This window comes from Bombina bombina, chromosome 1 (genome assembly GCF_027579735.1).
Source record: "Bombina bombina isolate aBomBom1 chromosome 1, aBomBom1.pri, whole genome shotgun sequence".
Taxonomy (NCBI): Eukaryota; Metazoa; Chordata; class Amphibia; order Anura; family Bombinatoridae; genus Bombina; species Bombina bombina.
The window spans coordinates 759438885-759464576 of NC_069499.1; the positions used below are offsets into that span (position 1 = coordinate 759438885).

The 25692-nt window shown below is 38.1% G+C and overlaps 1 long non-coding RNA gene across 1 annotated transcript; it reads left to right on the forward strand.

Annotated features, from left to right (window-relative positions):
- Window positions 1–2921: 2921 nt before the first annotated feature.
- LOC128639776 (uncharacterized) lies at window positions 2922–25663 on the forward strand. The gene is made up of 3 exons (XR_008399256.1): window positions 2922–3005; window positions 17577–17655; window positions 25542–25663. It is a non-coding gene; the product is annotated as an uncharacterized LOC128639776 (long non-coding RNA).
- Window positions 25664–25692: the final 29 nt, after the last annotated feature.

Sequence of the window (25692 nt, forward strand, 5' to 3'; positions counted from 1 at the left end):
GCACTGTATGTTTATGCTGATGATGGGGTAGATTACCCCGAAAACGTTTCATTAAAATTTACTACGTTTTTTCACTAAAAGACCTGAGAGTGCGACCATTACTTTTGGAATATTGATTACATGTTGGCACCCAGGCGGATGACCATTGGAGGGTAACACTGTGTAACTGATGGGTTTTTATATATATATATATATATACTAGTCCTAAAGCCCGTGTACACGGGCATATTTTTTAAGTACCACGGTTCCAACCCTTGCTCCCTCTCTCTCCCCCTCTCTTTTGCACTCTCTTTCCCCCTCTCTTTTGAGCTATCTCTCTCCCCCCTATTTTGCGCTCTCTCTCCCCCCTCTTTTGCTCTCTCTCCCCTTCTTTTGCTCTCTCCCCCCTCTTTTGCTCGCTTTCTCTCTCTCTTCCCCCCTCTTCTGCTCTCTTCCCCCTCTTTTTCTCTCACCCTCTTTTGCTCTCTCCCCCTCTTTTGCTATCTCTCTCTCCCCTATTTTGCTCTCTCTATCCCCTCTTTGCTCTCTCTCTCCCACCAATTTTGCTCTCTCTATCCCCTCTTTTGCTCTCTCCCGCCTCTTTTGCTCTCTCTCCCCCCTCTTTTGCTCTCTCCCCCCTCTTTTGCTCTCTCTCCCCCCCTCTTTTGCTCTCTCCCCCCTCTTTTGCTCTCTCTCCCCCTCTTTTGCTCTCTCTCTCTCCCCCCTCTATTTTGAGCTCTCTCTCTCCCTCTCTTTTGCGCTCTCTCTCTCCCCACTCTCTTTTGAACTCTCTCTTTCTTTTGCACTCTCTCTCTTCCCCTCTTTTGTACTCTCTCCCCCTCTTTTGCGCTCTCTCTCCCCCTTCTCTTTTGCGCTCTCTCTTCCCCCTCTCTTTTGAGCTCTCTCTCCCCCCTCTCTTTTGAGCTCTCTCCCCCCTCTTTTGAGCTCTCTCTCTCCACCCTCTCTTTTGCACTCTCTCTCTCCCTCTCTTTTGAGCTCTCTCTCCTTCTCTTTTGAGCTCTCTCTCTCCCTCTCTTTTGCGCTCTCTCCCTCTCTTTTGCGATCTCTCTCTCTCCTTCACTTTTGAGCTCTCTCTCTCCCTCTCTTTTGCGCTCTCTCCCCCCTCTTTTGAGCTCTCTCTCTCCACCCTCTCTTTTGCACTCTCTCTCTCCCTCTCTTTTGCACTCTCTCTCTCCCTCTCTTTTGAGCTCTCTCTCCTTCTCTTTTGAGCTCTCTCTCTCCCTCTCTTTTGCGATCTCTCTCTCTCCTTCACTTTTGAGCTCTCTCTCTCCCTCTCTTTTGCGCTCTCTCTCCCCCCTCTCTTTTGTGCTCTCTCTCTCCCCCTCTTTTGTGCTCTCTCTCCGCCTCTTTTGCGCTCTCTCTCCATCTCTTTTGCGCTCTCTCCCCCCTCTTTTGCTTTCTCTCCGCCCCTCTTTTGCTCTCTCTCTCTCTCTTCCCCCTCTTTTGCTTGCTTTCTATATTTCTCTCCTCTTTTGGTCTCTCCAACCTCTCATGTTGGCCACGCCCCTTCCGTGTGTGCTCCTGTGAGACCACGCACCTTGCCACACCCGCGAGGCCACATCCCCTTGCCACGCCTGTCGACCACGCCCCCATCACGGCATGCCTGGCCATGCCCCCAGCAGGCACCTTTCGCAGTGCGCCCTCCTCTGCTGATCAAGGCCAGGTATGTTTGTCCTCTGCAGTCTCTACTGCGCATGACTGCATCTGACAAACATACCTGGCCTTTTATTATATAGGATTCAACTGTTTGTTACAATTTTCTTTAAGCAGAAAAAAAAAAAATAATTGGAATTGTTTTTACAAGAATTATCTTGATAGTTAATTTGGCAATGTTTTATCTGGTTCCTTTAAACATAAAGAACAATACTGGTGCAGAAAAGGCATTATATCTATTCAGAGTCTTTATAATATATAATCATACTTCAATAAGCCATCTCTTTTAGCTTCTATCAGGCTTGAAGTTAGTTTCAATCCAGGTAAGGACCCAGTGGCCGATACTTATCTATAGGTACATTGCCCCAACACACTAGATGGAATCAAGGTCATAACTCAAATACAAAATCCAGTGTAGAGGCAAAGATTAGGACCGATTTACAAGTACAAAAGAGTCACTTACTGGATCTGGAGATGAAATAGGAAAACAGACCAGGCATCATGCCTGCTGTAGGCTGTTAATACACAATGCAGGATAAATACAAGTTCTGGCTAAATACAGATATGCTCTGAGAGGAGAGCATAGTACACGCGCTCAAAAAGTCAATAGTCATGTGCTTTACTGTGCTGGGAGCCGGTCACTGATTTCATCTTACCGGTAATCCTTACCTGATTCCCAGGGTTTTACTGTGAATTCACTTAATATTTGTATAATGGATGTCTGGGGATTATATGTTAAATGCAGTGGAGGCCGTAGGGGGTTAATTAAAATACACAAAAGCTTGCATGGAATATTGTGCAGGAAACCACTGGGGCTGACAGGGCACATTTGAGGAGGGTGGTCCAGTACAAGTTGTAGTCAGGAGCTCCCAGATTTAAATGAAAACAAAACACAGCACATAGTAAAGTTAAAGGGCCATAATACCCAAATGTTTAAACACTTGAAAGTGATGCAGCATAGCTGTAAAAAGCTGATTAGAAAATATCACCTGAACATCTCTATGTAAAAAAGAAAGATATTTTCCCTCAAAAGTTCCTCAGTAGCCACCTCCCATTGTAAAGGATTTCTAAGCAGCATATTAGTGTGTCTGTCCCATGACAACTGAAAGGATGAGCTTCGTGCACTCTCATATTATTTCACCAATCAGGTAAAGGAAGCTTACTATGAAATCTCATGAGAGTTAAGTGAAATCTCATGAGATCACAGTAAGAGTTCATGACCTCAGCACTGCTGATGCTGATTGGCTGCTGTTCATTTCTTCATTTTTTTTAATTTTTTTACCTGTAGCTGGGAGCAGTTGAGTATAACTTTTTACACAGAACTTACTCTGCTGAGCTGAGGAGATTGTGAGGTAAAATATCTTCCTTTTTTACATAGAGATACTCAGGTGATATTTTCCTGTCAGCTTTTTACAGTTATACTGCATCAGTTTCAAGTGATTTAGCATATGAGTATTATGTCCCTTTAAAGCTGCTCTTAGTGCTTCAACTTTAATCACGGAAGCAGTTCAGGCACAAATCACCATTCAACAATCTAACAAACTGTCTGGGGTCAAGTTATTTACATCGGCATGCAGCTGAGCTCACAGAAATGACGGATCCAGGAAAGTACGTTTCTATAATACAATGGTCCTAGTGCCCTTTCCTGAATGTGTTCTGTATATGTGTGTGTATGAGAGTGTATAAATATGTATGAGTGTTTGTAAATATGTGTATAAGTGTGTGTGTGTGTGTGTGTAAATATATGTGTGTATAAATGTGTGTGTGTATATAAATGTGTGTATGAGTGTGTGTATATACATGTGTGTGTGTGTGTAAATATGTATGTGCATACATGTGTGTGTATGAGAGTGTATAAATATGTATGAGTGTTTGTAAATATGTGTATAAGTGTGTGTGTGTGTGTGTGTAAATATATGTGTGTATAAATGTGTGTGTGTGTGTATATAAATGTGTGTATGAGTGTGTGTATATACATGTGTGTGTGTGTGTAAATATGTATGTGCATACATGTGTATGTATGAGAGTGTATAAATATGTATGAGTGTTTGTAAATATGTGTATAAGTGTGTGTGTGTGTGTAAATATATGTGTGTATAAATGTGTGTGTATATAAATGTGTGTATGAGTGTGTGTATATACATGTGTGTGTGTAAATATGTATGTGCATACATGTGTGTATGAGAGTGTATAAATATGTGTGTATGTAAATGTGTGAGTGTGTATAAATATGTATATGTGTGTGTGTGTGTAAATATAGGTGTGTGTGTGTGTATGTAAATATATTTGTGTATGAGTGTGTATATAAATGTGTGTGTATAAATATGTATGAGTGTGTGTGTAAATATGTGTATGAGTATGTGTGTAAATATATATGTGTGTATGAGAGTGTATAAATATGTATGACTGTGCGTGTGTAAATATGTGTATAAGTGTGTGTGTGTAAATATATGTGTGTATAAATGTGTGTGTGTGTAAAAATGTGTGTATGAGTGTGTGTATATAAATGTATGTGTGTGTAAATATGTGTATATAAATGTAAATATGTGTGTATGAGAGTGTATAAATATGTATGTGTGTGTGTGTAAATATGTGTATGACTGTGTGTGTGTGTATAAATGTAAATGTGTGTGTATGTATGAGAGTGTATAAATATGTATGAATGTATATGTGTAAATATGTGTATGAGTAAATATATATGTGTGTATAAATGTACATGTGTGTGTATGAGAGCGTATAAATATGTATGAATGTGTAAATATGTGTATGAGAGTGTATAAATATATATGAATGTGTGTGTGTGTAAATATGTGTATGACTGTGTGTGTGTAAATATGTGTGTGTGTATAAATGTAAATGTGTGTGTATGTATGAGAGTGTATAAATATGTATGAGTGTATGTTTGTAAATATGTGTATGAGTGTTTGTGTAAATATATATGTGTGTATAAAAGTACATGTGTGTGAATGAGAGCGTAAAAATATGTATGAATGTGTAAATATGTGTATGAGAGTGTATAAATATGTATGAATGTATGTGTGTGTAAATATGTGTATGACTGTGTGTGTGTAAATATATGTGTGTGTGTATAAATGTAAATGTGTGTGTATGTATGAGAGTGTATAAATATGTATGAATGTATATGTGTAAATATGTGTATGAGTGTGTGTATAAATATATATATGTGTGTATAAATGTACATGTGTGTGTATGAGAGCGTATAAATATGTATGAATGTGTAAATATGTGTATGAGAGTGTATAAATATGTATGAATGTGTGTGTGTGTAAATATGTGTATGACTGTGTGTGTGTAAATATGTTTGTGTATAATTGTAAATGTGTGTGTATGTATGAGAGTGTATAAATATGTATGAGTGTATGTGTGTAAATATGTGTATGAGTGTGTGTGTATAAATGTAAATGTGTGTGTATGAGAGTGTATAAATATGTATGAGTGTGTGTGTAAATATATGTGTGTCTATGAGAGTGTATAAATATGTATGAATGTGTGTGTGTGTAAATATGTGTATGACTGTGTGTGTGTAAATATGTTTGTGTATAATTGTAAATGTGTGTGTATGTATGAGAGTGTATAAATATGTATGAGTGTATGTGTGTAAATATGTGTATGAGTGTGTGTGTATAAATGTAAATGTGTGTGTATGAGAGTGTATAAATATGTATGAGTGTGTGTGTAAATATATGTGTGTCTATGAGAGTGTATAAATATGTATGAGTGTTTGTGTGTAAATATGTGTATTAGTGTGCGTGTATAAATGTAAATGTCTGTGTATGAGAGTGTATAAATATGTATGAGTGTGTGTGTAAATATGTGTATGAGTGTGTTTGTAAATATATGTGTGTATATGAGAGTGTATAAATATGTATGTGTGTGTGTGTAAATATGTGTATGAGTGTGAGTGTGTAAATATATGTGTGTATAAATGTGCGTGTGTGTGTAAAAATGTGTGTATGAGTGTGTGTATATAAATGTGTGTGTGTGTAAATATGTGTGTGTATAAATGTAAATATGTGTGTATGAGAGTGTATAAATATGTATAAATGTATGTGTGTAAATATGTGTATGAGTGTGTGTGTAAATATATATGTGTGTATAAATGTACATGTGTGTGAATGAGAACGTATAAATATATGTATGAATGTGTAAATATGTGTATGAGAGTGTATAAATATGTATGAATGTGTGTGTAAATATGTGTATGACTGTGTGTGTGTAAATATGTGTGTGTATAAATGTAAATGTGTGTGTATGTATGAGAGTGTATAAATATGTATGAGTGTTTGTGTGTAAATATGTGTATGAGTGTGTGTGTAAATATATATGTAAACACAAAAGAAGAGAGAGCGCAGCCACGACTCACGGTAAAAGTTTTTAATATATCCTTACTTCGCAAACAAACATATTGCACTTACAAACGTTTCAATAAAAACAGGCGTCTCTTGGTTTACTTTAATCGTCCGTTACTGTGGTATGGTTGATCTGTCCTTTTTCGCTGTATGCGTTCACTCTTTGGCGTCCCTCGAGTTACGCTCCTTCCAATTGCTTTTTTATTTGTAGCGGTGCTTTTTTGACTAACTTTTCTGTGCCGTCTACGCGTTTCTTCCGTCTTCTGCGGACTTTCTCAAGACTCTTTGGCAGTGTATGAAATGTTCGCGGGGATCCACGATTTAAAAGTCCGTTACTCCTCCCCTCTCCAATGACGTGGCCCAATTGGCTCTTTAGAAATTTCTACGCCCACTTGCACAGTTCATCGGGCAATTGTGTGAAAGAAAGGTAACAATGTTATTAACTACCTATTTCGTACATGTCATCTCCTTACATTTACCTCACGCATATAACGCGCTACAGTGTACCTTTTACATATAAGTTAAAAATAAACCATAAAACATATCTAGATAAATGGCATACGTATGAAACACTTCTACAACCTAATGTTCTACATTAGTGTCTACATTAAACCTATTTAAAACTATTTTAAACTATTAAAAACAGCAGCATGAAATTCCCTAATAATTTACCTATGTACCTATGTACCTATACTCGATGTTTGAATATTTAAAATCTAATGTATAAACCCTAGCTCTCATATCGGTTCTACTTATGTGCAGCTTCTATTCTTGAAAAGGTTACTTGATCTATCTTATAACATAAAGGCTTGAAGATCCAAGTCAATATTTAACCCCTTTGGAGCCAGACTTTCTAATATGTGAATCCATTTCGTTTCCTTCTTTCTTAATATAGTTAATCTTTGATGTGGATTTGAATCTATGGGAACTATTTCTAAAATGCTAATCTTTAGACTGGTGGGATCTTGTCTGTGGTGGGTTCTAAAGTGTTCAGATACACTGTGGGTTTTTAACCCCATCTCAATGTTGTTTATGTGTTCGTAACACCTCCTTTTTATTTTTCTCTTTGTTCTCCCTACATAGATCACCCCACATTTACAGGTGAGACCATAAACTACATATGTAGATTGACAGGAACCTCGTGAGGTAATCGGTATAGTTTTGGTATGGTTCCAATTATCTATGGAATCTCTATTCCAGATAATGGGGCACATGCAACAATTCTTTCTACCACACCTATATGTCCCAGGTTTTTGTACAACCCACTGATTTAGGGTGCCAGAGTTCCTTATATTGCCCCCTATCGGGCCTTTTAGTTTTGACGGTGCTAGAATATTTTTCAAATTTCTGTTCTTTTTGAAGACTACATTGGGTTTATCCTCTATAGCTTCTTTCAACCAAGGATCTGCCTTTAATATTCCCCAATGTTTCTGTAGTGTCTTTTTAATAAATCCAGCACCCTCGTTATATGTCGTGATGAATCTTACTTTCTTATTCAGGTCATTTTGATCTGGTTCTTTTTCCCTTTTGGGGAATAATAATTCCTCCCTTGTACACTTCTCGTTATGTTTCCTAGCTGCTCTAATGCTATCTCTTCCGTAATCTTTTTCAATAAATTTCTTTTCTAAGATATCTGCTTCATGGTTATAATCCTCTAATTCAGTGCAGTTCCTGCGGATTCTGCGGAACTGTCCATTTGGGATGTTCTGCTTCCAGGAATTCTTATGCCCACTATTGGCATTTAGAAAGCCATTACTGTCCATTGGCTTTCTATAATTCCTGACTTTAATAGATTTTGACACTTGATCAACAAAAAATTCAACATCTAGGAACTCAATTTTTTCCTTCGACATTTTACTTGTAAACATTAGGTTGTATTGATTGTTGTTCATGTGTTTCACAAAATCTTGTGCAATTAGACTTTCTCCTCGCCAAATAATAATTATATCGTCGATATATCTCAGATATTGAATTATATTGTCTGAGTAGGGGTTATTAGCCCATACCATGGACTCTTCAAACTGCGACATATACATGTTCGCATATGATGGAGCCATTGGGGTACCCATAGCGGTCCCTTGGATTTGTTTGTAAAATGAATTATTGAAACTGAAATAATTATTGCAAAGTATAAATCTAATACTGTCTTCTAAGAATTTTAGATGTTCCTTTATTATTCCACTACTTGACCCTGCCTGCTTGAAGGCTTCAATGCCCTTTTCGTGGGGGATGTTCGTGTACAATGAAGTAACATCGCACGTAATCCAGAAATGGTCGTCCTCCCACTTTTTACCTTCTAATGCTATTATAATGTCAGGTGTATCTTTGATAAAAGACTTAATTTTCTTGACCATCGGCTGCATAAAATGATCTATATAAGTAGACAAATTGCTGGAAATAGAATCTATGCCTGAAATTATGGGGCGCCCGGGTGGGTTTCTTGGGTCTTTATGTATTTTGGGGATATGATAGAAAATGGGGATTTTTGGATGTGGGTTGTAAATGTAGTTAAATTCATCATTGTTGAGAATTCCTACTTTCTTTGCCTCTATTAGGATCCCAAACAACAATTTGTTAAATTCTATTGTAGGGTCCTTGTCCAGCTTTACATATGTGTCAGTGTCCCGTAACAATCGATATGCCTCATTAACATAATCCTCCTTATTCTGCACTATAATCCCTCCCCCTTTGTCAGCCTGTTTTATAACTAATTGATGATTCTGTCTTAATTTATTTAACGACTGTCTTTCTTCCTTTTGCAAATTGTCTTTAAATTTAAATTTTTTGTTATGGTTGCCAGACTCAAAATATTTATTTAATTCCTCTGTAAGGAGTGAGTTAAATACCGGAATATATTCTCCCTGTGTATGAACAGGGTTAAAAGATGAAGGCCTCTTAAACTTACTATGTACAATTCCTGGTTGATCTTCATGTAAACTGAGGTTCATTAGCTCTTGTGTGTTGTCATTCTGACTATCTACTTCACTTTCATTTGTATCGAGTTGTTTCAGCGTTTTTAGTGCCTCTAGGTCCTCTTTGCTCCAAGTATTTGTGTTTCCGTTTTCCATTTCTACCACCTTATAGTGATTCACATTTTTTGCATAATATCTCTTTAAGTTTAATTTCCGTATAAATTTCTGTAAGTCGATATACATTTCAAACTTATTTGGTAGTTTTTTAGGTGCAAACTTCAATCCTTTATTTAGCAAAAGTATATCTGAATTACTTAAATTTACATCCGAAAGATTAATAATATTTTCTTTAGCTTTTCTGATTAGTTCTTCTAAGAACTAATCAGAAAAGCTAAAGAAAATATTATTAATCTTTCGGATGTAAATTTAAGTAATTCAGATATACTTTTGCTAAATAAAGGATTGAAGTTTGCACCTAAAAAACTACCAAATAAGTTTGAAATGTATATCGACTTACAGAAATTTATACGGAAATTAAACTTAAAGAGATATTATGCAAAAAATGTGAATCACTATAAGGTGGTAGAAATGGAAAACGGAAACACAAATACTTGGAGCAAAGAGGACCTAGAGGCACTAAAAACGCTGAAACAACTCGATACAAATGAAAGTGAAGTAGATAGTCAGAATGACAACACACAAGAGCTAATGAACCTCAGTTTACATGAAGATCAACCAGGAATTGTACATAGTAAGTTTAAGAGGCCTTCATCTTTTAACCCTGTTCATACACAGGGAGAATATATTCCGGTATTTAACTCACTCCTTACAGAGGAATTAAATAAATATTTTGAGTCTGGCAACCATAACAAAAAATTTAAATTTAAAGACAATTTGCAAAAGGAAGAAAGACAGTCGTTAAATAAATTAAGACAGAATCATCAATTAGTTATAAAACAGGCTGACAAAGGGGGAGGGATTATAGTGCAGAATAAGGAGGATTATGTTAATGAGGCATATCGATTGTTACGGGACACTGACACATATGTAAAGCTGGACAAGGACCCTACAATAGAATTTAACAAATTGTTGTTTGGGATCCTAATAGAGGCAAAGAAAGTAGGAATTCTCAACAATGATGAATTTAACTACATTTACAACCCACATCCAAAAATCCCCATTTTCTATCATATCCCCAAAATACATAAAGACCCAAGAAACCCACCCGGGCGCCCCATAATTTCAGGCATAGATTCTATTTCCAGCAATTTGTCTACTTATATAGATCATTTTATGCAGCCGATGGTCAAGAAAATTAAGTCTTTTATCAAAGATACACCTGACATTATAATAGCATTAGAAGGTAAAAAGTGGGAGACGACCATTTGTGGATTACGTGCGATGTTACTTCATTGTACACGAACATCCCCCACGAAAAGGGCATTGAAGCCTTCAAGCAGGCAGGGTCAAGTAGTGGAATAATAAAGGAACATCTAAAATTCTTAGAAGACAGTATTAGATTTATACTTTGCAATAATTATTTCAGTTTCAATAATTCATTTTACAAACAAATCCAAGGGACCGCTATGGGTACCCCAATGGCTCCATCATATGCGAACATGTATATGTCGCAGTTTGAAGAGTCCATGGTATGGGCTAATAACCCCTACTCAGACAATATAATTCAATATCTGAGATATATCGACGATATAATTATTATTTGGCGAGGAGAAAGTCTAATTGCACAAGATTTTGTGAAACACATGAACAACAATCAATACAACCTAATGTTTACAAGTAAAATGTCGAAGGAAAAAATTGAGTTCCTAGATGTTGAATTTTTTGTTGATCAAGTGTCAAAATCTATTAAAGTCAGGAATTATAGAAAGCCAATGGACAGTAATGGCTTTCTAAATGCCAATAGTGGGCATAAGAATTCCTGGAAGCAGAACATCCCAAATGGACAGTTCCGCAGAATCCGCAGGAACTGCACTGAATTAGAGGATTATAACCATGAAGCAGATATCTTAGAAAAGAAATTTATTGAAAAAGATTACGGAAGAGATAGCATTAGAGCAGCTAGGAAACATAACGAGAAGTGTACAAGGGAGGAATTATTATTCCCCAAAAGGGAAAAAGAACCAGATCAAAATGACCTGAATAAGAAAGTAAGATTCATCACGACATATAACGAGGGTGCTGGATTTATTAAAAAGACACTACAGAAACATTGGGGAATATTAAAGGCAGATCCTTGGTTGAAAGAAGCTATAGAGGATAAACCCAATGTAGTCTTCAAAAAGAACAGAAATTTGAAAAATATTCTAGCACCGTCAAAACTAAAAGGCCCGATAGGGGGCAATATAAGGAACTCTGGCACCCTAAATCAGTGGGTTGTACAAAAACCTGGGACATATAGGTGTGGTAGAAAGAATTGTTGCATGTGCCCCATTATCTGGAATAGAGATTCCATAGATAATTGGAACCATACCAAAACTATACCGATTACCTCACGAGGTTCCTGTCAATCTACATATGTAGTTTATGGTCTCACCTGTAAATGTGGGGTGATCTATGTAGGGAGAACAAAGAGAAAAATAAAAAGGAGGTGTTACGAACACATAAACAACATTGAGATGGGGTTAAAAACCCACAGTGTATCTGAACACTTTAGAACCCACCACAGACAAGATCCCACCAGTCTAAAGATTAGCATTTTAGAAATAGTTCCCATAGATTCGAATCCACATCAAAGATTAACTATATTAAGAAAGAAGGAAACGAAATGGATTCACATATTAGAAAGTCTGGCTCCAAAGGGGTTAAATATTGACTTGGATCTTCAAGCCTTTATGTTATAAGATAGATCAAGTAACCGTTTCAAGAATAGAAGCTGCACATAAGTAGAACCGATATGAGAGCTAGGGTTTATACATTAGATTTTAAATATTCAAACATCGAGTATAGGTACATAGGTACATAGGTAAATTATTAGGGAATTTCATGCTGCTGTTTTTAATAGTTTAAAATAGTTTTAAATAGGTTTAATGTAGACACTAATGTAGAACATTAGGTTGTAGAAGTGTTTCATACGTATGCCATTTATCTAGATATGTTTTATGGTTTATTTTTAACTTATATGTAAAAGGTACACTGTAGCGCGTTATATGCGTGAGGTAAATGTAAGGAGATGACATGTACGAAATAGGTAGTTAATAACATTGTTACCTTTCTTTCACACAATTGCCCGATGAACTGTGCAAGTGGGCGTAGAAATTTCTAAAGAGCCAATTGGGCCACGTCATTGGAGAGGGGAGGAGTAACGGACTTTTAAATCGTGGATCCCCGCGAACATTTCATACACTGCCAAAGAGTCTTGAGAAAGTCCGCAGAAGACGGAAGAAACGCGTAGACGGCACAGAAAAGTTAGTCAAAAAAGCACCGCTACAAATAAAAAAGCAATTGGAAGGAGCGTAACTCGAGGGACGCCAAAGAGTGAACGCATACAGCGAAAAAGGACAGATCAACCATACCACAGTAACGGACGATTAAAGTAAACCAAGAGACGCCTGTTTTTATTGAAACGTTTGTAAGTGCAATATGTTTGTTTGCGAAGTAAGGATATATTAAAAACTTTTACCGTGAGTCGTGGCTGCGCTCTCTCTTCTTTTGTGTTTGCAGTTCTTTTCCAGTCTGATACACTCCTTAGTGTTCAGTGAATCGAGCAGCAGCGCCACACTTACAAGACCACAGAGGAGAGGAGAACGAAGAGGAACAAAAAGAAGTTTCCGCAGATCGAAAAGAATTTTCTACCATACTCCCTGAGACATTAAGGTAACACAGACTTATATTACAAAACCCAACAATATACATACATAATTTTTATGTGGGGGTGTCTATCTCATTAATTGTGATCAAGCATTTGCAGTAAAAGGCTATCGTTCAATAAAGATTATGTATTGAACTTTTAATAAAGATAGTGGCAATTGATATTGGTTTTTAATAAAATTTATTCAGGGTACTGTTAGCGCTGTTTTTTAGAAAGTGTGTTAGTGTAAATATATATGTGTGTATAAATGTAAATGTGTGTATATGAGAGTGTATACAGGTATACCCCGCTCATACAGCGGGTTAGGGACCGGAGCCCCGCTGTAAAGTGAAAACCGCCTTAAAGTGAAACAAGGCAGTTTTAGCTTGCTTTTCAGTGTTTAAAATCTTAAAAACATGTTTGAACTAACATATATTAGGGGTGCAATAGTGCTACGTTTAGCTTAACACTAGCACAGCAAGTATTCAATAAATACTGTACCTGTAAAGTAGTCAGTGGCGTCACTAGGGTTGGTGTCACCCGGTGCGGTAAGTTATGGTGTCACCCCCCCCCCCCCAGAAAGCAGACACACACAAAAACACAGGCAAACACACATACAAACACTCAGACACACTTAAAACATACTCAGATGCACACACAAACACTCGGAAACACACTCAGACACACACACAAAAACACACACACAAAAACACTGAGACACACACACACACACACACACAAAAACTCAGACACACACATACAAAATATGTAAACTGCACTGCATTAATTATGAAGCTCATGCCTAGAGCTGCTCCCTGGCTCAGCAGAGCATCAAATGAAAGATAAACAGAGCACTCTAAAAATAAATCAGTAAAGAAAAGTTTTAGGTGCAAACAATGAAAATTCTGCTCTCTGACTCTGTTCCAAGTCTGTCAGTGCACAGCCCCGGGCCGCGTGCCTACCGCTTCTTATGGCCAATCACCTCTGCACTCTGCCCACCCCCAGACCCCCACCCACCCTCCTACCTGTTCAGTGTGCACTTAGTGTACCGTAACCGTAATGGTCTGGTGGGCATCATACGTGGCTCCTTCACTTTAAAGACAGTGTCAAACAGTCATGCGGTCAGGTGCCAGGCATCCCCTCATGATTTGCCAGTTCCCGTTTAGAGAGACAGCACAGCAGTGAGTGACTCCACTGCTCCACATGTCACTGAGCAGTGAGCACAGATAGGCAGGCAGGTTTAGGCTAGCTGCGCAACTTTGCAAGCCCCACGGCATGCCCACAACATTCATAGCGAAATTGGGCAGGGGAGAAGCAAAGTACAAACAAGCAAAAGCAGCCGGGAAAACTATTTGTTGAAATTGCAGCACTGGCTCAAGGGGCAAAAAAATTGTGTGTCTACATCTTCCCCAGTCCCACCAATGTTCACAAATGCCAGCCCCTCTAATAAAAAAAAATCTATGCATCTCAACATTGTATTTCTTTGAATTTTTTTTTTTTTTGGTGTCACCCCCTGGTGGGTGTCACCCGGGTGCGGCCCGCCCCCCCCCCGCCGCCCCCTAGTGACGCCACTGAAAGTAGTGACAATTACTGTAGTAAAATTTGCCAGACTATAGCATTGAGACACAGATTGTACTGCAATGCAGTTAACTGAGTGAACTAAGCATAACAAAATGGTGCCAGTCACTTTTCTCGCAATCTCACAATGATTTACAGCACTGTTTCAAAATGCTTGGAGGTTGAACAAAGCGCTGTATTAGCGAATCGCTGTAAAGTGAAGCACTGTAAAGTGAGGTATACCTGTAAATATGTATGAGTGTGTAAATATGTGTGAGTGTGTGTGTAAATGTGTGTGTATAAATGTAAATATGTGTGTATGAGAGTGTATACATATGTATAAATGTGTGTGTAAATATGTGTGTGTATAAATGTAAATGTGTGTGTATGAGAGTGTATAAATATGTATGAGTGTGTATGTAAATATGTGTATGAGTGTGTGTAAATATATATGTGTATGAGTGTGTATATAAATGTGTGTGTATGAGGGTGTATAAATATGTAGGAGTGTGTGTAAATATGTGTAGGAGTGTGTGTGTAAATATATGTGTGTGTATGAGAGTGTATAAATATGTATGTGTGTGTGTAAATATGTGTATGAGTGTGTGTGTGTGTAAATATATGTGTGTGTATGAGAGTGTATAAATATGTATGTGTTTGTGTGTAAATATGTGTATGAGTGTGTGTGTAAATATATGTGTGTGTGTATAAATGTAAATGTATGTGCATGACAGTGTATAAATACTGTATGTATGAGTGTGCGTGTGTAAATATGTGTATGAGTGTGTGTGTAAATATGTGTTTGTATAAATGTAAATGTTTGTGTATGACGGTGTATAAATATGCATGAGTGTGTGTGTAAATATGTGTGTGTATAAATATGTATGAGTGTGTATGTAAATATGTGCATGAGTGTGTGTGTGTGTGTGTGTGTGTGTAAATATATATGTGTATGAGTGTGTATATAAATGTCTGTGTATGAGTGTGTAAATATGTAGGAGTGTGTGTAAATATGTGTATCAGTGTGTGTAAATATGTGTATGAGTGTGTGTGTGTGTGTAAATATATGTGTGTGTATGAGAGTGTATAAATATGTATGAGTGTTTGTGTGTAAATATGTGTATGAGTGTGTGTGTAAATATATGTGTGTGTATAAATGTAAATGTGTGTGCATGACAGTGTATAAATACTATGTATGAGAGTGTATAAATATGTATGAGTGTGTATGTAAATATGTGTATGAGTGTGTGTGTAAATATATATGTGTATGAGTGTGTGTGTAAATATATATATAAATAAAAATAAATAAATAGTAGTAATGATAACAATCTTCAATAAAGTCTATTAAGATTTTTGTTTTTACAACCAGTTGTGATATGACCAGCTAGAACACAATCAACTTCTAAGGGGTCAATCACAATCTATCGGCTATCTGCTCCCGATTCTGGGCTTGTTTCCATTTAGCTGTAATTTGGCTTGCGTGCGCTCGCAAACTGATAAATATGCTGTCGGAAGCAATATTGTTTATCGACTGCTTCCAATGGCACGTTATACCTCAATATCGGCAGCTGGACTCTGGCTGACGAAAAAAACATTGCATCCTATAGAAAGTAATAGAAGCCGTTAATCGATACATTATACCAGGTTTCCAGTGAAAGCGCAAGCCGTTAATACACTGTTGGAGGCTGTCAATACATTGAGAAATATTACACCCAGCTCAACTAGGTGTAAAGGAGGAAAAAGAAGCTTTTTGAGGCCTGTTTCTCATTGAAATTGCAAATCCTGCAAACATTTATGAGTGTTTCAATGTAGAAATAAGATTATATATGCTACATTTATTGGTCCTATGTATAGGAGTATTTGTACCTATGTTTTCATTGAAATATCAATATGAATGTATACAGAAAAATAGATGCAAGCATATATCACCTATTCCAAATGCAACCTTTGCCCAGGGATGCTATATGTATTCGTAATACATATATAAATATAATTATTTCTAATAATAATCTTCGCCTACATGTATATATGTATGATAATTGTATATATATATTTGACATATAAATCATATAATTACAATAATTACTTTTAAATGTTACGATAAAGGCTGATATATTTAAATTGAAAAATATTCTAACTACATTCAGTGTCTTTGAATTTCTAACTACATATTGAATTTCTAACTACATATATGTAGAAATTATAGTTTATATAAAAAATAAAAGTCATGAGTAAGTATATACTTACAAACTGCTCCTTAAAGTAAGGATTAGAGGAGTTGAAGATAAGCCCCCCCCCCTCCCCCCACATGTTATTCATTGCAATCACCAGTTTCACATATGTTAACCAGCAACACACAGCTATAAAAAAAGACCACACCTAGCCTAACCTCAGAACAGATATTTAAAAATGCAGGGTGAGAGAGAAGCTGAGAATGTTGAAGGTAGACATCATAGCCCCGACATCCCCAGAGTGAGGCTGGATATAGAAAGCCTGAATGAGCAGCAGGTGGTTGAAAGTTTCAGGCTCACCAGGGAGCAAATATATCAGTTATACGCTATGTTGCAAGACAGGCTGGAAAGCCAGGGCTATTCAAGCAGGACTGTCCCTGGAATGACCAAATTACTAGGGACACTTCATTTTTTGGCTTCTGGGTCATTTCAGGTGACAGAGGGCATTGTAACTGGGGTGCATAAGTCCGCATTTCTCACAAGTGCTTGATGAAATTTATGACATATGCAGGAATTTTATTCCCCCCCCCCCACATCACCCAGAGGTTGGCGTGATATTAAGAGGGACTTTTTTCTTTTAGGTGGCATACCCAATGTTCTTGGGGTCATTGATTGCACTCCCATTGGCCTAAGTAAATTTGAAGATTATGTGCAGATTATATGCAATGTAAACATGCGCTTATTAAATGTTGTGGCAGGGTTCCCAGGAAGTAGCCATGATGCCTACATCTTGAGGAATTCTGGTTTGTGGAGATTATTTTAGACAAATCAAATGCCTGAAGGACATCTCCTCCGTAAGTGTTTATTAATATATTATGATGCCTTCATGTGTCCAATGTTTTGTCATTTTTCCGTTGTATTGCTTTATAATCCTTTATGTATGTTTCTAAGGGGGTGTAATTGTTTAAATAAATAAAATGTTAATCATTTCAAAAGATCAATAGTAACTATGTCATAGTAAGACATATGCATAACATTATTTTATATCATACATTGCTTTATTTTTTATATGTGTTTATATATATTATATGCATTCATATTTCAGCTGATTCTGCATATCCCCTTAAAAAATGGATTTGGACACCATTGAAGGAGAACCAGGTTGTTGGGCCTGCTGAATTAAGGTAAAATATATTTCTTTGCTGCCCTTGTATGGCAGAAATATTGAATGTGTCACTATAAGCTGTGTTTGCACACACCCATGTGTTGCTTGATATGCCCCTGTGTGTGTGTGTATATATATATATATATATATATATATATATATATATATAGATATATATATACAGTGGGGCAAAAAAGTATTTAGTCAGCCACCAATTGTGCAAGTTCTCCCACTTAAGAAGATGAGAGAGGCCTGTAATTTTAATCATAGGTATACCTCAACTATGAGAGACAAAATGTGGAAACAAATCCAGACAATCACATTGTCTGATTTGGAAATAATTTATTTGCATATTATGGTGGAAAATAAGTATTTGGTCACCTACAAACAAGCAAGATTTCTGGCTCTCACAGACCTGTATCTTCTTCTTTAAGAGGCTCCTCTGTCCTCCACTCATTACCTGTATTAATGACACCTATTTGAACTTGTTATCAGTATAAAAGACACCTATCCACAACCTCAAACAGTCACACTCCAAACTCCACAATGGTGAAGACCAAAGAGCTGTTGAAGGACACCAGAAACAAAATTGTAGACCTGCACCAGGCTGGGAAGACTGAATCTGCAATAGGCAAGCAGCTTGGTGTGAAGAAATCAACTGTGGGAGCAATAATTAGAAAATGGAAGACATACAAGACCACTGATAATCTCCCTCGATCTGGGGCTCCACGCAAGATCTCATCCCGTGGGGTCAAAATGATCACAAGAACGGTGAGCAAACATCCCAGAACCACAAGACCTAGTGAATGACCTGCAGAGAACTGGGACCAACGTAACAAAGGCTACCATCAGTAACACACTACACTGCCAGGGACTCCTGCAGTGCCAGACGTGTCCCCTGCTTAAGCCAGTATATGTCCAGGCCCGTCTGAAGTATGCTAGAGAGCATTTGGATGATCCAGAAGCAGATTGGGAGAATGTAATATGGTCAGATGAAACCAAAGTAGAACTGTTTGGTAGAAACACAACTCGTCATGTTTGGAGGAAAGAGAATGCTGAGTTGCAACCAAAGAACACCATACCTACTGTGAAGCATGGGGGTGGCAACATCATGCTTTGGGGCTGTTTCTCTGCAAAGGGAACAGGATGACTGATCCGTGTACATGAAAGAATGAATGGGGCCATGTATCGTGAGATTTTAAGGTGCAAACCTCCTTCCATCAGCAAGGGCATTGAAGATGAAATGTGGCTGGGTCTTTCAGCATGACAATGATCCCAAACACACCGCCCGGGCAATGAAGGAGTGGCTTTGTAAGAAGCATTTCAAGGTCCTCGAGTGGCCTAGCCAGTCTCCAGATCTCAACCCCATTGAAAACCTTTGAAGGAAGTTGAAAGTCTGTGTTGCCCAGCGACAGCCCCAAAACATCACAGCTCTAGAGGAGACCTGCATGCAGGAATGGGCCAACATACCAGCAACAGTGTGTGACAACCTTGTGAAGACTTACAGAAAATGTTTGACCTCTGTCATTGCCAACAAAGGATATATAACAAAGTATTGAGATGAACTTTTTATATTGACCAAATACTTATTTTCCACCATAATTTGCAAATAAATTCTTTCCAAATCAGACAATGTGATTGTCTGGATTTGTTTCCACATTTTGTCTCTCATAGTTGAGGTATACCTATGATGAAAATTACAGGCCTCTCTCATCTTCTTAAGTGGGAGAACTTTCACAATTGGTGGCTGACTAAATACTTTTTTGCCCCACTGTGTATGTATATATATATATATATATATATATATATATATACTAGTGATGTCGCGAATAGTTTGCGGATGGCGAACATATGCGATATTCGGTCCGCCCCCTATTCGTCATCATTGAGTAAACTTTGACCCTGTACCTCACAGTCAGAAGACACATTCCAGCCAATCAGCAGCAGACCCTCCCTCCCAGACCCTCCCACCTCCTGGACAGCATCCATTTTAGATTCATTTGGAAGCTGCATTCTTAGTGAGAGGAGGGACAGTGTAGCTGCTGCTGATTTAATAGGGAAATCGATAGCTAGGCTAGTGTATTCAGTGTCCACTACAGCCCTGAAGGACTCATCTGATCTCTGCTGTAAGGACAGCACCCCAAAAAGCCCTTTTTAGGGCTAGAACATCAGTCTGCTTTTTTTTTTTCCTGTGTAATCTAATTGCAGTTGCCTGCCTGCCAGCGTGTGTGTCAGGCTCACAGCGTATACTGTGCCCACTTGCCCAGTGCCACCACTCATATCTGGTGTAACAGTAGTGTACATTTAAAAAAAACAACACTTTTTTGACTGTGAAATAATAGCAGACAGCTGCCAGTACCCAAGATGGCCGCCAATAAGGCAGATGGGGAGGGTTAGAGAGCTGTTTTGGGGGGGATCAGGGAGGTTGGGGGCTAAGGGGGAATGCTACACCACAGCATATGTAAATATGCTAAAAAAAAATAAAAACATTTTTAAAACCTTTTATTTTAGTACTGGCAGACTTTCTGCCAGTACTTAAGATGGTGGGGACAATTGTGGGGTGGGGGAGGGAAGGGAGCTGTTTGGGAGGGATCAGGGGGTCTGATGTGTCAGGTGGGAGGATGATCTCTACACTAAAGCTAAAATTAACCCTGCAAGCTCCCTACAAACTACCTAATTAACCCCTTCACTGCTAGCCATAATACACGTGCGATGCACAGCAGCATTTAGCAGCCTTCTAATTACCAGAAAGCAACGCCAAAGTCATATATGTCTGCTATTTCTGAACAAAGGGGATCCTAGAGAAGCATTTACAACCATTTGTGCCATAATTGCACAAGCTGTTTGTAAATAATTTCAGTGAGAAACCTAAAATTGCGAAAAAATTTAAGTTTTTTTTAAATTTGATCGCATTTGGCGGTGAAATGGTGGCATTAAATATACCAAAATGGGCCTAGATCAATACTTTGGGTTGTCTACTACACTACACTTAAGTTAAAATTAACTCTACAAGCTGCCTACATGCTCCCTAATTAACCCCTTCACTGCTGGGCATAAAACACGTGTGGTGCGCAGTGGCATTTAGCAGCCTTCTAATTACCAAAAAGCAACGCCAAAGCCATATAAGTCTGCTATAATGGCATGTCTAGCACACAGTGTTGGGGCAAGGGTCTATCTGACCACTGATACCTGGTCTGCAAAGCATGGTCAGGGCAGATATATCACCTACACTGCGCACTGTGAAGCGGGCGTAACCCTTACACTACCTGATCGATACAACATCATACCTGATGTTTTAAAGCACGTTATTCCAAACAATTTAGGAATGTTAGGTGATTTATGCCCTTTATGGATTAAAACCAGACTCTGCATCAACTATGTAATTTTCCATGGGAGTTTTGCCATGGATCCCCCTCCGGCATGCCACAGTCCAGGTGTTAGTGTCCAGGTGTTAGTCCCCTTGAAACAACTTTTCCATCACTATTGTGGCCAGAAAGAGTCCCTGTGGGTTTTAAAATTCGCCTGCCTATTGAAGTCTATGGCGGAAGTTCGCGTTCGCTGTTCGCGAACCCAAATTTTTATGTTTGCGACATCACAAATATATACTGTACATATCTATCTATTTATCTATCTATCTATCACAGACATAACAATGTTGTACTGAGTGCCTTTAAAGGGACAGTCCGAATCCCAATCATCTATTATGAATCTCTCTGCTTGAATATAAATATATTTATATATGTAAAAAGGTTTAAAGAGTCATAAGATCAAACTGGGAATGTAGTTAGCTCATTAGGATTTGATTTGTCTTCGCATTAAATATTATAATCATATTTCTTGTTGTTTTAATACAGATTTAATGAAGCACATATCAGAACACGGGCTATAATAGAAAGACTCTTTGGTGAAATATTTGAACCTGGGGCGCGATCCGATATAGATCGCAGTTTGCGGCGCAAGCGAGGGAACCGGCGTCGCCCGCAGTTTCAGCTCGCAACTCGAGCTATCCCATATAAGTCGCCGTCAGATGCTAACGTGCCGTAAGTCTGACAAACCAGCGATGTCCAGAAATCTGCGCAAGTACAAATTTCTGGTGTCGCCAGTGACTTGCGGCACGTTAGAAACTGCCGGCGCCTATAAAACCTGACTAAAGTCTAAAACACCCGCACTGTCTAACACGCCTCCCTAACATAGCCCGACACGTCTAACACGCCTCCCTAACATAGCCCGACACGTCTAACCCTCTATCCGCTATCCCCCCTCACTATCCTAACAATAAAATATGTATTAACCCCTAAACCGCCGCTCCCGTACCCCGCCGCAACCTAATAAAGTTATTAACCCCTAAACCGCCGCTCCCGTACCCCGCCGCCAGCTATATTATATCTATAACCCCCTAAAGTGAGCCCCTAACACCGCCGCCATCTATATTAAAATTATTAACCCCTAATGTAAGCCCCTCACACCGCCGCCATCTCTATTAAAATGATTAACCCCTAATTTAATCTACCTACCCCGCCGCCAGCTATATTATCTATATTAACCCTAAGTATATTATAGTTAATATAGGTATTACATTATATATATTAACTATATTAACCCTAATTATATTAGGGTTAATATAGTTAATATAGTTACTATAGTATTTATATTAACTATATTAACTCTATCTAACCCTAACACCCCTAACTAAATTTATATTAAATTAATCTAATTCATTTATAAACTAAAATATTCCTATTTAAATCTAAATACTTACCTATAAAATAAACCCTAAGATAGCTACAATATAATTAATAATTACATTGTAGCTATGTTAGGGTTAATATTTATTTTACAGGTAAATTGTTAATTATTTTAACTAGGTATAATAGATATTAAATAGTTATTAACTATTTAATATCTACCTAGTTAAAATAATTACCCAATTACCTGTAAAATAAATCCTAACCTAAGTTACAAATACACCTACACTATCAATAAATTTAATAAACTACAAACATCTATCTAAAAATACAATTAAATTAACTAAACTAAATTACAAAAAAAAACAAACACTAAATTACAAAAAATAAAAAAAAGATTACAAGATTTTTAAGCTAATTACACCTATTCTAATCCCCCTAATAAAATAATAAACCCCCAAAATAAAAAAAATTCCCTGCCCTATTCTAAATTAAACAAATTTCAAAGCTCTTTACCTTACCAGCCCTTAAAAGGGCCTTTTGTGGGGCATGCCCCAAAGAATTCAGCTCTTTTGCATACAAATACAATACCCCCCCCCATTACAACCCACCACCCACATACCCCTATTCTAAAACCACCCAAACCCCCCTTAAAAAAGCCTAACACTACCCCCCTGAAGATCTCCCTACCTTGTCTTCACCACACCCGGGCCGAACTCCTGATCCGATCCGGGCGATGTCTTCCTCCAAGTGGCAAAGAAGAATTCTTCCTCCGGCGATGTCTTCCTCCAAGCGGCAAAGAAGAATTCTTCCTCCGGCGACGTCTTCCTCCAAGCGGCAGCAAAGTCTTCATTCTTCCGGCGGCATCTTCAATCTTCTTTCTTCGCTCCGCCGCCGCGGAGCATCCATCCCGGCCGACTGCTGATCGGAACAGCCAATAGAATGCGAGCTCAATCTGATTGGCTGATTGGATCAGCCAATCGGATTGAACTTGAATCTGATTGGCTGATTCAATCAGCCAATCAGATTTTTCTAACTTAATTCCGATTGGCTGATAGAATCCTATCAGCCAATCGGAATTCGGCGGGCGCCATCTTGGATGACGTCATTTAAAGGTACCTCATTCGTAGTACAGCAGTCGGCCGGGATGGATGCTCCGCGGCGGCGGAGCGAAGAAAGAAGATTGAAGATGCCGCCGGAAGAATGAAGACTTTGCTGCCGCTTGGAGGAAGACGTCGCCGGAGGAAGAATTCTTCTTTGCCGCTTGGAGGAAGACATCGCTGGAGGAAGAATTCTTCTTTGCCGCTTGGAGGAAGACATCGCCCGGATCGGATCAGGAGTTCGGCCCGGTGTGGTGAAGACAAGGTAGGGAGATCTTCAGGGGGGTAGTGTTAGGCTTTTTTAAGGGGGGTTTGGGTGGTTTTAGAATAGGGGTATGTGGGTGGTGGGTTGTAATGGGGGGGGGGATTGTATTTGTATGCAAAAGAGCTGAATTCTTTGGGGCATGCCCCACAAAAGGCCCTTTTAAGGGCTGGTAAGGTAAAGAGCTTTGAAATTTGTTTAATTTAGAATAGGGCAGGGAATTTTTTTTATTTTGGGGGTTTATTATTTTATTAGGGGGCTTAGAATAGGTGTAATTAGCTTAAAAATCTTGTAATCCTTTTTTTATTTTTTGTAATTTAGTGTTTGTTTTTTTTTGTAATTTAGTTTAGTTAATTTAATTGTATTTTTAGATAGATGTTTGTAGTTTATTAAATTTATTGATAGTGTAGGTGTATTTGTAACTTAGGTTAGGATTTATTTTACAGGTAATTGGGTAATTATTTTAACTAGGTAGATATTAAATAGTTAATAACTATTTAATATCTATTATACCTAGTTAAAATAATTAACAATTTACCTGTAAAATAAATATTAACCCTAACATAGCTACAATGTAATTATTAATTATATTGTAGCTATCTTAGGGTTTATTTTATAGGTAAGTATTTAGATTTAAATAGGAATATTTTAGTTTATAAATGAATTAGATTAATTTAATATAAATTTAGTTAGGGGTGTTAGGGTTAGATAGAGTTAATATAGTTAATATAAATACTATAGTAACTATATTAACTATATTAACCCTAATATAATTAGGGTTAATATAGTTAATATATATAATGTAATACCTATATTAACTATAATATACTTAGGGTTAATATAGATAATATAGCTGGCGGCGGGGTAGGTAGATTAAATTAGGGGTTAATCATTTTAATAGAGATGGCGGCGGTGTAAGGGGCTTACATTAGGGGTTAATAATATTAATATAGCTGGCGGCGGTATAGGGGGATTAGATTAGGGGTTAATAATTTTTATATAGGTGGCGGCGGTGTAAGGGGTCAGATTAGGGGATAGATAAGGTAGATGACAGCGGTGTAAGGGGTTCTAATTAGGGGATAGATAAGGTAGATGGCGGCGGTTTTAGGGGCTCACAGTAGGGGGTTAGTTTATGTAGATGGCGGCGGGGTCCGGGAGCGGCGGTTTAGGGGTTAATAACTTTATTAGGGATTTCGGGGGGGGGGGGGGGGGGGATCGCGGTTGACAGGGAGATAGACATTGCGCATCGCGTTAGGTGTTAGGTTTATTTTAGAAGATCGCGGTTGACAGGGAGATAGACATTGCGCATGCGTTAGGTGTTAGGTTTATTTTAGAAGATCGCGGTTGACAGGGAGATAGACATTGCGCATGCGTTAGGTGTTAGGTTTATTTTAGCAGCTAGTTTAGGAAGTTACGGGTCTCCAATAGTCAGCGTAAGGCTTCTTACGGCTGCTTTTTGTGGCGAGGTGAAAATGGAGTAAGTTTTCTCCATTTTCGCCACGTAAGTCCTTACGCTGCATATTGGATACCAAACTGCGCGGGTTTGGTATACCTGCCTATAGCCCAAAAAACTACGGGCGACGGCAGATATATACGCGCGTAACTTCTAGGTTACGCCGTATATGTGATACCAAACCCGCGCAAATATTGGCGTCGCCGGCTTTTGCGGGCGACGATTTTTATCAGATCGACCCCCTGATGTCATTAATCATCCCCAACCACTCAATGCCCATTTGGAGAGAACTGCAACTATTCAAGAATTATTTTCAGTTACTTTTGTAGTATTGTAATGAGACCTTTTAGATATTGATTAAAATGTTTTTTAATAATACACTTGTTTTCTTTTAATGTTTTACAGATTGAAGATTGTCATTGTTACAGATTCTCAGAAATGGAATACAACTCCCCTCCCTCTCACACCCTCTCTCCTCATCCCTATATTAGCACTTCTTCCCTAAATAAATGTGTACTTTACTCAAATATAGTCATGATGAATGTTTCCTTATTTC